At 43.7% G+C, this 12,091-nt stretch overlaps 1 long non-coding RNA gene across 1 annotated transcript in view; it reads left to right on the forward strand.

Moving 5' to 3' along the window:
* The window catches only part of LOC134809437 (uncharacterized), a 39,624-nt gene extending 31,433 nt beyond the window's left edge, over positions 1–8,191 (forward strand). The window contains exons 4-7 of the long non-coding RNA XR_010155165.1: positions 2,385–4,074; positions 4,258–4,826; positions 6,634–6,770; positions 8,052–8,191. This is a non-coding gene — a long non-coding RNA (uncharacterized LOC134809437). The remainder of the gene's footprint in view (positions 1–2,384; positions 4,075–4,257; positions 4,827–6,633; positions 6,771–8,051) is intronic.
* Positions 8,192–12,091: the final 3,900 nt, after the last annotated feature.

The raw sequence follows: 12,091 nt of genomic DNA on the forward strand, positions 1-12,091 counted from the left end.
TAATGATCAGGGAAATGTAAATCAAAACCACAATGTGATACCACCTCACTCCTGCAAGAATGGTCATAATAAAAAAATAATAGATGATGGCGTGGATGCGGTGAAAAGGGAACACTTTTACACTGTTGGTGGGAATGTAAACTACTACAACCACTATGGAAAACAGTGTGGAGATTCCTTAAAGAACTAAAAGTAGAACTACCATTTAATCCAGCAACCTCACTCCAGGGTATCTACCCAGGAGAAAAGAAATCATTATACAAAAAAGATACTTGCACATGCATGTTTACAGCAGCACAATTCTCAATTGCAAAAATATGGAACCAGCCCAAATGTCCATCAATCAATCAGTGGATAAAGAAATTGTGGTATATATGTATACCATGTAATACTACTCAGCCATAAAAAGGAATGAAATAATGATATTTGCAGCAACCTGGATGGAATTGGAGACCATTATTCTAAGTGAAGTAACTCAGGAATGGAAAACCAAACATCATATATTCTCATTCATAAGTGGGAGCTAAACTATGAGGATGCAAAGGCATAAGTATGATACAATGGATTTTGGGGACTTGGAGGAAAGGGTGGGAGGGGTGTGAGGGATAAAAAGCTACACATTGGGTGTATTGTACACACTGCTTGGGTGATGGGTGCACCAAAATCTCAGAAATCACCACTAAAGAACTTATTAATGTAACCAAACGTCACCTGTTCCCCAAAAACCTATTGAAATAAAAAAAATAAAGCCCCTGCTCACTTCATATCCACTGACATTCCACTGGGCAAAGCAAGTCACACAGCTAATGCATTGTCAGTGGTGTGAAGACGTACACTCTGCTTCTTTTAGACACTGCAGAGTCACATGGGGCACTGCAGAGTCATGTGGCAAAGGACGTGATGGGGTCAGGGAAGAGTTGGAAAGGTAATCCAACTTACCACACTATGCCAGGCCCCATGGTCTGGGCAGCCTCTGGGCAGCCTGGGACAGCCAAACATCTGACTGTTAAGGAGATAAATTACCCTTGGTGGTGAATCATCTTTCTGTGAATTACCAAAAGATGTCTTTTGTGGCAGATTAGTTATCAAAGGTGCCCCTTCCTTTAGAATAACACAGTCCCTAGTCTGGGTGTTTGGCTTGGCAAGCAGAGTACAGTCTGGAACTCAGCCTCCACTTGCTCCCTGGGTGGGTCACGTAGTGCAGGGGACGCTGCAGTCTGTGTTCTGTGACCCTGTGCACACCCAGCCAGTGGTTTATAGGGCCTAGGAAAGTACCTTTGTCATGACTGACTCTAAGCTATGCAGGTTGGAGCAGTCTGGGATAGCTTTTTTGTTGTTGTTGTTGTTGTTGTTGTTGTTGTTTTGATAGACCCAAGTCAAAAGGCTTATTATTATTATTTTTTTTTACTTCACTTTTAGAGAAGAAATGGGAATTTTTTCCTTTTCAAAAGTCACCTTGCCAGTCAACCACATAAGCCAAAGCTAATGTAGAAGAAACTGATGGCTGTGGAACCTCCCTAATTGTAGAGTAGTACACATGTCTTTGAAGAAAGGCCCTGTTCTTCTTTCCCTGGGAATGACCACACAACCTGCAATTACCCTCGCCTTCTAACGTCAGAGGAAATGCCACACCTCTTCACATAACAGTAATAACTGAGTCTGACCATGCAGGAGGCTCCTGAGTGCCATGGTCCGCATTGACTGGTTCTGCAGTGTAGAGGAAGTGGGCAGTGTGCTCCATCACTGTCCTACAGTTTTTGTGGTGGCCAGATGAGGTCACAAGGTGTCATTCTCACCTTCGTCCTGCCCACTTATCAGAAATCTAACAAATAGATTGGAACTCTGGAGTCCCTATAGGCATGGCTTCTGTTTGGGTTGGGAGGTGAGACTCAGGCTTTGGTCCAAGGGATTATTGGCCCCAAATCCTTTACCCTATTCTACCTCCTCACCCTTGACATAGCCTCTTTGTGGGTAGTTCCCCACCCCTTGACTTTGACCAATGATACATGGGCAGAAGCGAGGATGTGTCACTTCCAAGCCTAGGCCTTAAGAGGCCTTGGATGTTCCTGCTTTTTCTCTGTGCCTCAGAGAGGCACCCCTGGGTAACAACATTCCCCTTAGTCTGGTCCCGGGAGTGGATACTTGTGGAGTAGATATGAGCCAAACCTCAGTGAGAGCCAAGACCAGCTACACTCACAGTTTGAGGCAGAGCCACTCAGCCAAACCCAGTCTCATCAGCCAACCTCCTGCTGACCCCTAGACACATAGGCCCACAGATCTGTGGATGCATAAATGAAAATGCATGATTATTACTAAGGTTTGGGGTGATTTGTTATATAGCATTATTGCAGCAACAATTAACTGATACATTTGTTTTTTAGTAGATTGCCACAGTATATTGACCTTGGATGCCAGCCATGGCTGGGGCACAGGAAGCGCCCCAGCAGAGAAGCCACTCTCTTTTTGACTTCAGGGACAGGATCTGCATGAAGGAGAAAGTGTGTGACTCAATTAAGATACAATTAAGATCTCCTCCATGGTCTCCCTTTTATCTAGTGTCCTCATTATCCTGGTTTCTTTTCTTCTTGCTGTGGGGATGGCACTGCCGTTGCATGCTGATGAGCATGTCTGTGGCCCAACTTCTGAACTAGAGATTTCTGAGTAATTAATTTGGATTTAAGCTTCTCTAGCCAGCCCTTGATAGACCCATGATTGAGTGCATTGGAAGGCATTGATTTCTCCTCGGCATTTTTTTGGTGCTTAGAGGTCAAGAGTCCATTTGGTACCTGCCTATCTAAAGTGAGTCTCAAAGTGAGTTTTGAAAAATATGCCATTGTTTCAAGCAACTTGGCCTACTCCTGGGATCCCAAACCCCTCCCCAGTGCTATGAACGTTTTTGCATTTCATCTCTACCATTTTGTCACAGAGCAATTTGACCTCATGAAACTATAGAGTACTGGCTGGGCATAAGGCTTGGCTGGAGCTCAGGCAGAGTACGGGCATCTTGACACAAGGCCCTTACTAATTTGAATAGAGTGATGAGCAGGTAGAAATAAAGATGTAATTCCAAAAGACGAGTTGAGAATTCACTCAAGAACTAATAGCCCCAGTTTTGAACATTGTTGTTTGTGGATATACAATGTACTCTGATTTTTCCTATTTCCAAATCTCCTTTAAGACCTAGTCTTCCTAGATTTCATCAGATTAAGTAAAACCACTCTTGCTCTGAAATTATGCAGCGCTTACTACAATGGCTTTCAAATTTTTGCTGTGTTCCAGGGTAAGAAATGAATTTGGTGTATTAGTTCCACACATTTTTATATAAGTCTAGTTTAAAGTTTTACTCTATGTTCTCCTAGAGGTAGACCTTGAGACAAGGGTTCATATGCAAGTGGTTTATTTGGGAGATGATGCCAGGAAAGACCAGGGAACAAGAGAAGTGAACCTGGAAAGGAAAGGGGGACATTAAAGGGTGCATTATCAACAGTTGCTTAATTTCCCTGGGAAACACTGGGAAATAGTTTTGTGGGAACCAGCCTTCAAGTTGGCCCCAGCAATCCTCGCCTACTGTATTCATACCCTTGTTTAATCCCCTCCCACACGAACCGTGTGTGTGGCTTGTTTGGCCAATAGAACATGCTGTCTGTGGTCAGCAGTCCTTGAGATGGCCCCAGTTATCCCTATCTCCTGGTAGTCATACCCTTGTATAATCCCTTCCCCAAGAACATGGGCCACTTATAACCAATAATAAGCGAGTCACTTCTAGCCGATACAATATGGTCAAGGTAATAAATGTCAATTGTGAGATTAGGTTACAGAAAGACCCTGGTTTTCTTCTTGTTTGTGCTCTCTTGGTCTTTTCCTCACTGGATCCGAGGAAAAACCAGCCACCGTTTTGTGAACTGCCCTATGGAGAGACCCATGTGGTGGAGGAAGTGAGGCTGCCAACAGCCAGGGGAGTGAGCCTAGAAGTAGATCCTCCCTTAGTTGAGCCTTGAGATGCCTGCAGCCTCAGCCAGCACCGTGAGAGAGAGCCTGCAGCCTCAAGAGAAACCTTGAATCAGAGGCACCTAGGTAAGCTGTCTCCAGATTTCCTGACCCCTAGAAATTATGAGTTAATCATTTTTTAAAGCTGCTAAGTCTTGGGGTAATTTGTTTTGTAGCAATAGATAATCAATGCAGTATCTGACTTTTGAGGCTAGGTCATAAAAGACATTGCTCTTCCCACTTCGATCTCTCTTTCTCTTGGATTACCAGCCCTGGGGGAAGCCAGTCACAGATCATGAGGAGACTCAAAATGTCCTATGGAGAGGTCCATGTGGTCATGAGCTGAGGCCTCTTGCCAACAGCCAGCACCAACTTGCCAGATATGTGAATAAGCCATCTTGGAAGCAGATCGTTCAGTGCCGTCAAGTCTTTGGTTGGCTGCAGCCCCAGAAGACATCTTGACTACAATCTCATGAGCAATCTGGAGCCAGAACCACAAGTTAAGTTGCTCCTTAATTTCTGATCCAAGGAAAGTGTAAAATAGTGAAGTTATTGTTATATTAAGCTGCCATATTTTGGGCGTAAATTGTTTTGCACCAAAAAATAATGAATGTAGCATAGAACAAGAGACTCAGAGTTATCCTACCTAAGTAGAGGAGCTGGGGTATTTATACACCAATACCCATCTATCAATGGATGAGAGCTGTTTCTAGGGTCTATTAATTCTCCAGCAGTTCCCTGTGGGCACAGAGGGCTTCAGTGGCCAGAAGAAGCCTGCAGGCAAAGAGATCCAGATGTCGGCAGTTGGAAGTCAGGCCTGGGTGTACCGAAAAGTAAAGGTGAGGGGATATGGGATGGGTTGCTCACGGGACTTGCTAACTTGCAAACTCAGTTGAAATTTCATCTACATTACTTCCCTCCTCCCAGGCAAGCTTGGAGTACCTACTCCTTCTTTAGGGCTTGGTCCCTCCGGGTGGTTTTCTGGTAGAAGGAAGAGGAAAAGGACAAGCATCTCTTTATATAACTGTGCCCATCTCTGACGTTCCCTTTGTTGGATGGTGGTGGTTCTTGGGCCAGCAATGACTGGTTGTTGATGCCCTCTGTGGCAGGAGTTCAAAGGCTAGACCTCCTTGCAGTGTGCGTGTCTAGATTTTCTGAATGGCCCTGTGTCAATTCCCTGATGGATATTCACCTCTTCAACTTCCACTCAGCTTTCACTACTGCCTCCCTTTGACTGGTGGGCAGCCCTGTTGGGTGGAGTAGAGGCAAGATAAGTCAAGTGCAGCCACTTTAGGTGATGTTGCTTGACTTTTGGGGGAATCACATCGTCAGCCTCACCAAAATGCTGAGGTGCAGGTTGTTCTGGGCTTTTCTCTGCCGTGTACCTCCTCTTCAGGAGTATGCCCTGCTAGGGTGGACACAGGACACAGGGCATTCCCATCTTGCAGTAATCTCAGATCTTTACCACTGATTCAGAGCCCTTTCCATTGTCTTCTAAATGGGAACAGCACTCACACCTCTCGGGAGGAATCATTTCTCATCCAGCACTACTTTCCAGTTGGTGACTCAGGTGTGCATCCCAGCTTCTGTTTTTGGAGCAACAGAAAAAGTCTTGCCAAGTACCCTGTAATACAAATAAAATGCTTTCACAGTGCTGGGCAGTGGGTACTCCACGAATGTTCATTTCCTGCCTCTTCTCAGTGATGACAATGGAGGTTGCACAGGTGTGGTTGGCTTGAAGACATGAGGTTTAATACAATAGGCTCAGAGAGAGGGAAAGAAAAGAGCTCATGCATTCTTGGCTCCTAGTGCAGAGCGTAGCATAGAATGGGTGCTGTAGGTATTCACTGAAAGAATGAAAAACATAGCTGATGTAGGAGTCTTTTCAACAGAAAGCAAATGCATAGAGGCATAGAGGTCCATAGCGCCATCCTCTGGGAAGACACAGGGTGGTGGCCTTACCCTGTTCATCAGTGGCCAGCTCCTTCAGGCCAGGAACCTTTCCTTCCCAGCCAGGCTTCCGTTATTGGGCACCAAGCCGCTGCCATCCCACTTGCTTTTTTTTTTCCCTGTAAAATGTGGCCATAGCCAAGTCCCTCACCATACACCCTCCCTTCCAGAGGAAGGCTGCTCAGGCTCCCTCCCCCTTCCCTTTCTTCCTTCTTTTCTTGTTCCATCCATATATTTCTGTATCTACTACAAAGGTCAGAAAAACAAATCAATGAAGAGAAGGACCCAATAATCCTAAGACCTGACTCAGGGATGGGAGGTGGCGAGGGAAGCCGCTCAATAAAATGAAAGAGAATTTAAAAATTCCCTGAACAAGGCACAGCATGGGGTCCCGATCAAAGGACTAGGCGCTTTGGTCCTGTGTGCACGAGCTGGATGCTCTGAGGCTGGGGGAGAGATGGGCTTCCAGGCCTCGGTCTCCCTGCCTGTTTCCTTTCCATCACACACACAAAAACACATACACACACAAAAAAACACATACGCACACATTCATTCTCTCTGTCTCGCTCGCTCGCTCTCTGTCTGTCTGTCTCTCTTCTTGGACCACCATTTGTTAAGGAAACATCTGACTATGGATTTCAGGAGTCTGGGAAGCAGAGGGAAGAAGACATTGACAGCTTACTTATTTCCCTGTAGAGGTCCCATTTGCCAGCGCTGCACCCAAGATCTCCACCCACTACAAGAGAAGTACCAGGTCAAGGGTATTGATAGTGACTGAGGAACAGAACGTTACAGATCCCACCTGGAATTTTCTGAACCTACCTTGAAAGAAGGTATGAAAATAAAAGCTGGTGGATCTTAAAAGAGCTAAATCAGCTTCTAAAGTCCCTTCTTCGTGAACAGCAGCTCTTCCATGAAGTCCTTCCTGACACCTATCACTCCCTAACCCCCACGGAGCACTCTTTCCTCAGAGCATCCACTATACTCCAGTACTCTTCTACCAGAGCACCAGGGTTGCATTATCATTCCTCATTATTTGTCTGTCCCATTCTATTCTAGGAGGGTCGAGGGTAAAGCAGATCAACGGCAGACTGCCTGAGCTCAAATTGAGCCACCAGCCCTTACTGGCTGTGTCATCTTGGACAAGTAACTCAACCTTAGTTTCCCCATCTGTAAGCCTTTGTGGCTTTTCTCCTCCAGGTTCTATAGCCTCTGTTCTTCTCACAGTTTTTCATGTAACATGGCTTCCAAAAACCCCAAAAAGGTTTTTTTTTTGTTTGTTTTTTGTTTTTTGTTTTTAGCAAGAACAGCATCATCAGAATAAGACTAGAAGTTCCTCACTTTGGGAAGGCTCCCTTGGATGTATATGTTCTAGCATGTTTGCTATCAAGGGACACATCACTTTATGCTTATTGTGCAGAGCTATAGAAAATATGTGGACTTCCATATATTCCTAGGTAGAGAAGACAACATATGTGCATGTCTATGTTTATGTGCATGTTTGTGTGTGTGTGTGTATGTGTTGTGTGTGTGTGTGTGTGTATGGGTATATGTGATTCTTTCCCTGCTTGTTTCCAGAGTTTGGAGGTGGCTAGCTGATTGAAACAGAATAAAGATTATGGGAAGGATGCAGAAATAGATACTTTAAGATTTCTGAGTTGAGCAGATTAAACATGTATGGGAAATTTGGCTTTTTTTTTTTTTTTTTTTTTGAGATGGAGTCTCACTCTGTCGCCCAGGTTGGAGTGCAGTTGCACAATCTCGGCTCATTGCAAGCTCCGCCTCCCAGGTTCAGCAATTCTCCTGTCTCAGCCTCTAGAGTAGCTGGGATTAGAGGCGCCCCGCTAATTTTTGTATTTTTAGTAGAGACAGGTTTCACCATGATGGCCAAGCTGGTTTCAAACTCCTGACCTCAAGTGATCTGCCCGTCTTGGTCTCCTAAAGTGCTAGGATTACAGGCATGAGCCACTGCACCCACCATTTGGCTGTTTTTTTGTTTGTTTGTTTGTTTTTAAGTTAAAATTCTAAAGGAAACCTTCTTGGTTACCATGTTTTATTGGGAGGAGGAAAAATGGTTTTACTTGCTGTCCCTAACTATTTCTTGCTTCCAATAGGTCAGAGAAATGGCAGCTGGATCCAGGAAGATGAGAAATTTGAGCAGGCTTAGAAGTTGGCAGCCTACAACACATTGATTTGTGTCTTTTTTTTTTTTAAGCCTACCTTTTCTTTGTCTTTTTCTGATTTATAAAGCTACAAAACCAAATATAAATCTTTTATTTGTAAGCCACTTTCCACATTATTCATCTAATAACCCTCTGTGTGGCATACACATTATTTTTTCCATAAATTGAAGCACCATAGAGGGTGAGAACGACTTGTCCATTATTTGGATATACAATTTATCTATTCATTCTTTTATTGATAGACATTTCAGCTATTTACACTTAGGGACTTTTATAAATAAAGTTACTATGAACATTATTGTACAGGTCTTTTTGTGCATTTGTGTTTTCATTTTTTGCCAGGTCATATAATAGGTGAATGCTTATTAGAAATTGATCACCAGTTTTCCATAATGTTTTTTTACCAGTTTACATGCCCACAAGTGGCGTCCAAGGGTTATAGTTCACTACATCCTCATCAATGCTTGGTATTGCATCTTTGGTTTTAGCTATTCTTGTGGGTATGCAGATGTAATTCATTGTGGTTTTAATTTGTATTTCCCTGATGGCTAACAACTTTGAGCATTTTATTACATGTGACCTGGCCATTTGAATATCTTCCTCAGCACCAGAAGGAATGAACTATTACTATTCGCAATAACATGGATTAATTTCAAGCACACTGTGTTGAGTTAAAGAATCCAGACACAAAAGAGAACCTACTGTATGATTCTATTTTTATGCAATGAAAGAAAAGACAAAGCTGATACATAGCGACAGAGGTCAGAATAGTGTCTGCCAAGGAAGATGGAGGTGTGGAGGGTGTGTTGATGAATGGGTCATTAGAGAAGTCTCTGGGGGTAATGGGAGTGCTATTGATCTTCATCTGGGTGAAGATTACACAGGATTTGTTTCCTCTGGCTTTATGAGCTCAACCTGGTCCTGTGCCAGAACATCTCTGTGTGTGGTCACCGAAGGCCAGTGGCTGACACGCCCTGCTCCACCAGCCCAGGAGGAGGCCAGAGAAGGGGGCCTGGCAAGCCAGAGAGCCACATTCTGCCTTCTCCCATAGTATTAGCATTTGCTTCATCATATAACTAAGCAAAACCGCTTCACCCAGTTGTTCATTTTGTACATTGTACAAAGTTACATGGCAGAAGAAGTGAGTAGGCACTGGAATCCAGCTGTAGGCCCTGGCAGTTTCAGATCAGAGCAGGTGCCCTTTCCTAAACATCCTCTGAGAGGGAAGCCTTTTAAAAATTTTGTAGAAAGTCATGCTTTAAGCTAGCATGGCATTGTGGCTAATGTTGGGTCATAAACAGCTGTTCATAAGCAAAGTTTGCCTTGGTACTTGTTGAAATGGCAGTTTCTAATCACTTTGGTGGGGAGACATCTCTTCCTAAAATAGAGGCACATTTGGGGAGTTTTTTTTTTTTTTTTTTTTTCTCGAAATAGAGGCTCGTTGTATTGCCTAGGCTGGAGTATAGTGGTGTAATCTCAGCTCACTGCAGCCTCCACTACCTGGGCTCAAGAAATTCTTGTGCCTCAGTTGCCCAAGTAGCTGGGATTATAGGCATGCACCACCGTGCCTGGCTAATTTTTTTTTTTTTTTTTTTTTTTTTTTTTGTAGAGACAGGGTTTCTTCATGTTGGCCAGACTGGTCTTGAACTCCAGGCCTTAAGCGATCTGCCTGCCTTGGCCTCCCAAAGTGCTGGGATTATAGGCGTGAGCCACAGTGCCCAGCCTTTGGGGGTATCTTTATGCTTGTTCTTTCATTCTTCTCCCATCCATCCGTCCATTCATCCATCCATCCATCCATCCAGCCAGCCAGCCAGCCAGCCAGCCAATGTTTTCTGTGTATCTAGGATGGTGCATGCTATGTACTGAGTGCTGTGCTAGCTGCCAGGGATGCAATGGCATTTTTCTTTTTATGCTCATGTCTCTGACTCCCCAGTACTTTGAAACATCTCTGGCCACAGTATGCAACATATTTTTGATTTCCTGGCTGAAGAGTACAACTTTGCCCTTGGATGTCACATACAAGCTGGAGTAATCTTCATGAGGCAGTGTTTTCTCAGCTTCACACCATCAGCTCCTCTTTGTCTGTGGTTAAGAAAAAGTCCTGTCAGGTTGGGCTCATCTGTAGTGCTGCCTGCTCTGGTTTTTGGCCACCAGAAGACTACGTGGAGGGACTGGTGTAAAATCTTACTGCTTCTTCTAATTTAGACTCAACTAGAGAGTATTCTTGCATTCTGAAATAGGGGAAAAATGAGATGGGGTGTCATAATAATCAAAGTGATAATTCCTTACATTCGTATAGCATTTTAACTATTTCCAAACCATTCTCACATTAAATATCTTTTTCACATTAAATATCTTAACATCCAGTGATAAGGGGGTAGATGGTATTAATGTACCAGAAACTCCATTGGATTAACTGGCTAGATACTCTGCCCCACTGCCAGCTAATTAGAACTGGGTCCTAACTTCTGGTCTTTAAGGAGCCCCAACAGATAAGGAGTGTCAGTCAGTTACCTTAGAATTAGCCAAGCAGTCGCAACATTCTCTTGGGATGAAGAGATTGCTATTAATGCTTAGCATTCTTGTTCAACAGCACTTCTACCTAGCTGGCCTGGGAGTTAGAAGTCTAGAGAGGTGGTGGGCAGCTGGTAGCCCACTCCCATTGGGAACAGAACAAGGAGAGAAGGAATAAAAGGCTCAAGGAGACAAAGTGTCTCAATAAATACTTCTAGCTGGGTTGATAGCAGAACCAAGAATAGAATTTTAGATGATCAGATGGTACAAATTTGTCTTGTAGCAACTGACCTCATGTTGCATTGTGAGATTTTTGTTTCAAAATAAAGATTTAAGTCATTTCCTATTAACCTTTTTATAATTTCTCATCTAGAAATAGACTTTGCAGAAACAAGATGATGTCATATAAGTCAAAGAGGACCAGGCTTGAAGAGAAATAGCCCTGCTTTCTGACTGGAGTGTATGTTGTTAATATCAAGTTGGCCTGGAGAAGTTGTTAGCCAAGAAAGGCTATGGTTGTACTTGGAAAGTGGGAACATTGGGAACTTACTGGGGGACTCCTGGTACTCAAACCTGGAGGGGTCTTGGAGACCTAGGTGGGTGGGCTAGAGCTGACTGGGACAGTGTAAAACCAGATGGTGCTTGGCTTTATAAGGCATGTTGATGTTCACTATAGCAGGAAAGGACCTTGAATGCGGTTATGATGGAGACTTGGAACTTGGGCATTGGCAAGTAGGTGTCCAGGATAAAGGCAGACATGGAGAAGAAATCTGAAAGGCCCTTAAGCCTTTTGGCAGAGAGAATCAGATTCTATGCTGAAAGACCTAACACAGTGCTTGGTGTTTAGTAGGCACTCAACAGATATTGGTTCCCCTAAAGATACTGGGTGGTCAAAGTTGAATAAATCCAAATAACCACAGTGCAATTCTAGGAAAACATTTGTATAAGGAGTAGCAGGATGTTTGCAATAAAAGTCAATGGCTTCTTTGTTATAAAAAATTGTGGATGTTGTTGTTGAGGTAGTGTGGGGAGGCCCAGAGTTCTTCTGCACTGCTATTTGGTGTTTGCCTTTCTCCTCAGTGAATCTGTGAATCACCTTCTGGGAGTCCTCATTGTTCCGTGGAGCACAAATCTAAAAACCTGTAGATTAAAGGATCTCTAAGGACAATTCTGACTCTAAGCATCGATAATTTTTATCATTAGCAAATTTGTCCCTAAGTCATCTGTTCTTTTGTCATCTGCGCAGTGTCCTTGGTTTACTTTGGTACCCATGACTTAGCTGTGTAGATACTGGGTTTGGATATCAGGGATTGTAGAGGTGGCCCCATATGGCCTTTTGTAGCAGAAGGCTGTCTTTTTCATCAATTCCACTAAAAAGTTTTCCAAAGAAGTCCTAGACATGGATGTGAATCAATTTTCCCCAAAAAAACCTTTGACAGAACTATGGTGGATGGCAA

This window comes from Pan troglodytes, chromosome 2 (genome assembly GCF_028858775.2).
Source record: "Pan troglodytes isolate AG18354 chromosome 2, NHGRI_mPanTro3-v2.0_pri, whole genome shotgun sequence".
Classification (NCBI taxonomy): domain Eukaryota; kingdom Metazoa; phylum Chordata; class Mammalia; order Primates; family Hominidae; genus Pan; species Pan troglodytes.